This window comes from Erythrolamprus reginae, chromosome 3 (genome assembly GCF_031021105.1).
Source record: "Erythrolamprus reginae isolate rEryReg1 chromosome 3, rEryReg1.hap1, whole genome shotgun sequence".
Lineage (NCBI taxonomy): Eukaryota > Metazoa > Chordata > Lepidosauria > Squamata > Dipsadidae > Erythrolamprus > Erythrolamprus reginae.
In genome coordinates, this window is record NC_091952.1 from 129,933,111 (window position 1) to 129,939,183 (window position 6,073).

The following is a 6,073-nucleotide window of genomic DNA, read 5'->3' on the forward strand; positions in this document are numbered from 1 at the left end:
AAGCGTCCATTCTCTCTGTGAGTTCTTCCCCAACTGCCTCCGCCATTTCCCTTCTCTTAACTTATTGTTTACTCACAGTTCTGAATGGAAAGCAGGCTGTTTTCCCGTTGTTTCTGCTCTCCTCCGATAAGCCCAAGGTATTTCCAGGTTCCAAAGTTTTAGCTTTTTTACTTAGTCCAGTTTATTTGAGACTCCAAGAGGTTCAATGGGGTTTAAAATCCAATGGTTATTTTTTTCATTTCAGGAGCATTCAGCGGAGCGTCTACTCTCCTCGACGCATACGCAACCCCCCCCCTTCACTAGGTCTTATTTTAGGGCGAGGTCTTGTTTTCAGGGAAACATGGTAGGTTCTCCAGATAGTGGGCGGCTTTCTAAGGACTCTTGAAGTCATTCTGATATATTGACCACAGATTCTTCAGGACATTGCTTCTTGGGGCTTTTTACTGATATTTCAAGCCATCTCTTTTTTCGGCTTCTTTGAAACTCTGACTTGGACTTTTGTAAATGTTGAATGCCTATAATGGATGCTTCAATCCATCCCTGCACATCTAAATCACATGTTTCTGGCCCTTCTTCTTGGACATTACTTAGTAATATGCCTAACCAACCTTTCACATCCTTGGCGCATTCCTTCGGCAGGTTGGTTAGGCATTCATTAAGCCATAGGGGGCAGGGTGTACGCCGACAGCTTACACGAATCCTCGCTATGTTTTTTTAGAAGCCAGTTTCGCACACTTGAAACGGATTCTTTAAGATTTTTTGCTTTCAGTTCTTCTACTGACATTTTCAACCATTTTTTATTAAGCTGATGTGGCTTTCTTTTCTCTTCAGCTTTTTCATTCCTGAATGGGAACGAGCCTTTCCTCTGTAGTTTCTCTCTGAAAAAAATCAGAAGGTTAGCTATGAACTGGACCAACAGCAAAGTATTCTTAGTTAAAAATAATGAGTCCTTAGAGAGGGGCGGCATATAAATCCAATAAATAAAATAAATAAAATAAAAATAAACATTTCTCACCTATACAGTTCTTCTTTTAATTCATTATTTTCGTGGAGGAGATCTGCTTTCTCGATGGCATATATTTAATTTTTGAGCTGAGACTTTCATTTTCTTTTATAATTTTTTCAATCTCCTCTTGTTTCTCTGAACTAATTTTCCTGTAAAATATCAAGAGCAGAGTGAAGTTAGCCCCCTTAGGTTTTTTTACTCAAATTGTAAAACTTGTTTAAAATTAAAACTAATTGAAATATTGAAGAAACAACGAGAAAGTCAGGGTTGCTATCTAAAATTTTCTCACCTCCTCAACTTTTCTTCAAACTCCTCAGAAATTTCATTTTTTTTCTTTGCAAAGTTGCTTATTTTCCTTTACAAGTTCGTTAATTTTTATTTCTAATTCTTGTTTTTCATTCAGGAGTTTAGAAATTTCCATTGTCTTCCTGCAAATAATGAAGACCAGAGAGAAATTAGCCCCCAGGGTTTTCTTTAACTTGAATTATCAACCTTTTAATTCAATTTTTTTAAAATACACATTAAAAATACCTTCTGAAATTATGAATGTCATACAGAGAGGGTGAACTTAATAGGATTGTGCAAAGATTTGATGAACTATGTGAAGACTTACGAGCCTTTCCTCTGTAGTTTCTCTCTGAAAAAAATCAGAAGGTTAGCTATGAACTGGACCAACAGCAAAGTATTCTTAGTTAAAAATAATGAGTCCTTAGAGAGGGGCGGCATATAAATCCAATAAATAAAATAAATAAAATAAAAATAAACATTTCTCACCTATACAGTTCTTCTTTTAATTCATTATTTTCATGGAGGAGATCTGCTTTCTCGATGGCATATTTTTGAATGTTTGAGCTGAGACTTTCATTTTCTTTTATAATTTTTTCAATCTCCTCTTGTTTCTCTGAACTAATTTTCCTGTAAAATATCAAGAGCAGAGTGAAGTTAGCCCCCTTGGTTTTTTTTACTCAAATTGTAAAACTTGTTTAAAATTAAAACTAATTGAAATATTGAAGAAACGACGAGAAAGTCAGGGTTGCTATCTAAAATTTTCTCACCTCCTCAACTTTTCTTCAAACTCCTCAGAAATTTCATTTTTTTCTTTGCAAAGTTGCTTATTTTCCTTTACAAGTTCGTTAATTTTTATTTCTAATTCTTGTTTTTCAGTTAACAGTTTAGAAATTTCCATTGTCTTCCTGCAAATAATGAAGACCAGAGAGAAATTAGCCCCCAGGTTTTTTTTTAACTTGAATTATCAACCTTTTTATTCAATTTTTATTAAATACACATTAAAAATACATTATGAAATTATGAATGTCATACAGACAGGGTGAACTTAATAGGATTGTGCAAAGATTTGATGAACTATGTGAAGACTTACGAGCCTTTCCTCTGTAGTTTCTCTCTGAAAAAAATCAAAAGGTTAGCTATGAACTGGACCAACAGCAAAGTATTCTTAGTTAAAAATAATGGGAACTGCTTTGATGTCAGGAAACTCTCATTCCTAAAGTATATATCTATAGTTGGGCAGTGGGAGTTGAATGAGGCTATCTACTATATTTATATATGTAAAGTTATAATGAGCTATAATTCTTTCTTTTTTTCTAAAATAAGGAGAATGTGAGACTTTTCTGAATTTTCTAAGTTAAGGAGAACCTAATATAAAATTCTGGACCAGGAAGTTTATGGTGGCTATCTAAAATTTTCTCACCTCCACTGCAATTTATAATAGTCTCGGGAGAGCTCCTCATTTTTATCCATTTTATCCATTTTTTGGAATGTGATTTTCTCGATTTTTATTTTCATTTCTTCTTTTTCTATTGTTAAATTTTCAATTACTGACGTTTTCCTGTAAACTACAAGGACCAGAGAGATATTAGCCCTCTTGCAATATAGAGCCGGGAGGAGTGGAGGAGCCCATATCTAGGGTGGCACAGGGCCGGAATATCCCGGTTTTGCTGGGAAGAGGCAGATATGTTGGGAGACATGGGGTAGGCTGCTCTCAGGGAACAAGAGCTCGCTGCTTGAAAGCAATCCCTTGTTCCGGCCCCATGAGCTTAGCTCGGGGTACTGGCGACAAGCGAATCTCGGATCCTAGGCTCAGGCTGTTGATATTCAATGCCAGGTCAGTTGTAAATAAAGCTCCCCTCATCCAGGATTTACTCCTAGATGAGGAGGCTGACCTGACATGTGTTACTGAGATCTGGCTGGGCCCAGAAGGAGGAGTCCCTCTCTCTGAAATGTGCCCAGCTGGGTTGCAGGTGTGGCACCAGCCACGACCCCAGGGAAGGTGGGGTGAGTGGCTATTATAGCGAAAAAGACCTTCAGCCTACGCAGGCTTGCTGCTCCTGAGATTACGGGTTGTGAGTCCCTCTTTGTGAAGTTGGACCTAGGGGTTCAGGTGGGCTTGTTGCTCATGTACCTGCCTCCCAGCTGCGTGTCAACAGCCCTGCCTGCGCTACTCGAGGAGGTAGCTGGGCTGGCAGTGGAGTTCCCCAAGCTTATTGTCTTGGTGGACATTAACCTGTTGCTCGGAGAATCCTCTGGATTGGTGCAGGAGTTTATGGCCACCATGGCAACTATGGACCTGACCGAAGTAATTTAGGGTGCAACTCATGAGGGGGGCATTCTCCTGACATGGTATTCCCCACAGAGCAGTTGAGCAATGATCTGAAATTAAGGGTCTTAAATATGTTGCCTTTGTCATGGTCAGATCATTTTTTGCTACGGCTTGATTTCAAGGCTTCAATCCTCTGCAGGGAGATGGAACTGATTAGGGGATTCCTTCCCAGGCACCTGATGGACCGAGAAAGCTTTCAGAGGATACTTCCATCTGCTGGTCCATTACTCTGGGGGGGAAAGAACATCATCTTTCAGCTGTGGCAAGGGGCACGTTTGCCTGGTGCACCAGTTGCGGCCTTATTTGGACCGGGAGTCTCTACTCACAGTCGCTCATGCCTTTATCACCTTGAGATTCAACTACTGCAATGCTCTCTACATGGGGCTACCTTTGAAGAGTGTTTGGAAAATTAAAATTGTGCAAAATGTGGCCGTGCAAATGGTCATGGGCATTCCTAGACATGCCCCTCTCTCTTCAACCCTACGTGGATTGCATTGGTTGCTCATTGGTTTCTGGACACAATTAAAAGTGTTGGTAATGACCTATAAAGCCATACATGGCATCGGTACTTGGCAATACTTGTGGGACCGCCTTCTGCTGCATCAATCCCAGCAATTGGTGAGATCCCACAGAGTTGGCCTTCTCCAGGTCCCATCAACTAGACAATGTCGTTTGGTGGTGCGTAGGTGAAGAGCCTTTTCTGTGGGGGCTTCTGAATCAGCTCCCCCTGGAGATTCGCTCTGCCCCCCCCCCACTTCATTTATGCCACCAGGCTTGGGGCAGTTAGATCTCAGTCCCCCTGGCTGACCAAATGTTTGTATGGCTGTTGTTTGAATGGATATGACTGATTTTTAATATAATTGGGGTTTTTAGATTGTCTCTATACTTTTAATTTAATTGGATTTGCTATTGTATTTGTATTGTATTTCTTTTTATATGTTGTAAGCCACCCCGAGTCCTTAGAGAGGGGCGGCATATAAATCCAATAAATAAAATAAAAATAAACATTTCTCACCTATACAGTTCTTCTTTTAATTCATTATTTTCGTGGAGGAGCTCTACTTTCTCGATGGCATATTTTTTAATTTTTGAGCTGAGACTTTCATTTTGTTTTATAATTTTTTTAATCTCCTCTTGTTTCTCTGAACTAATTTTCCTGTAAAATATCAAGAGCAGAGTGAAGTTAGCCCCCTTAGGTTCTTTTACTCAAATTGTAAAACTTGTTTAAAATTAAAACTAATTGAAATATTGAAGAAGCAACGAGAAAGTCAGGGTTGCTATCTAAAATTTTCTCACCTCCTCAACTTTTCTTCAAACTCCTCAGAAATTTCATTTTTTTTCTTTGCAAAGTTGCTTATTTTCCTTTACAAGTTCGTTAATTTTTATTTCTAATTCTTGTTTTTCATTCAGGAGTTTAGAAATTTCCATTGTCTTCCTGCAAATAATGAAGACCAGAGAGAAATTAGCCCCCAGGGTTTTCTTTAACTTGAATTATCAACCTTTTAATTCAATTTTTTAAAAATACACATTAAAAATACCTTATGAAATTATGAATGTCATACAGACAGGGTGAACTTAATAGGATTGTGCAAAGATTTGATGAACTATGTGAAGACTTACGAGCCTTTCCTCTGTAGTTTCTCTCTGAAAAAAATCAGAAGGTTAGCTATGAACTGGACCAACAGCAAAGTATTCTTAGTTAAAAATAATGAGTCCTTAGAGAGGGGCGGCATATAAATCCAATAAATAAAATAAATAAAATTAAAATAAACATTTCTCACCTATACAGTTCTTCTTTTAATTCATTATTTTCGTGGAGGAGATCTGCTTTCTCGATGGCATATTTTTTAATTTTTGAGCTGAGACTTTCATTTTCTTTTATAATTTTTTCAATCTCCTCTTGTTTCTCTGAACTAATTTTCCTGTAAAATATCAAGAGCAGAGTGAAGTTAGCCCCCTTAGGTTTTTTTACTCAAATTGTAAAACTTGTTTAAAATTAAAACTAATTGAAATATTGAAGAAACGATGAGAAAGTCAGGGTTGCTATCTAAAATTTTCTCACCTCCTCAACTTTTCTTCAAACTCCTCAGAAATTTCATTTTTTTCTTTGCAAAGTTGCTTATTTTCCTTTACAAGTTCGTTAATTTTTATTTCTAATTCTTGTTTTTCAGTTAGCAGTTTAGAAATTTCCATTGTCTTCCTGCAAATAATGAAAACCATAGAGAAATTAGCCCCCAGGGTTTTTTTTAACTTGAATTATCAACCTTTTTATTCAATTTTTATTAAATACACATTAAAAATACATTATGAAATTATGAATGTCATACAGACAGGTTGAACTTAATAGGATTGTGCAAAGATTTGATGAACTATGTGAAGACTTACGAGCCTTTCCTCTGTAGTTTCTCTCTGAAAAAAATCAAAAGGTTAGCTATGAACTGGACCAACAG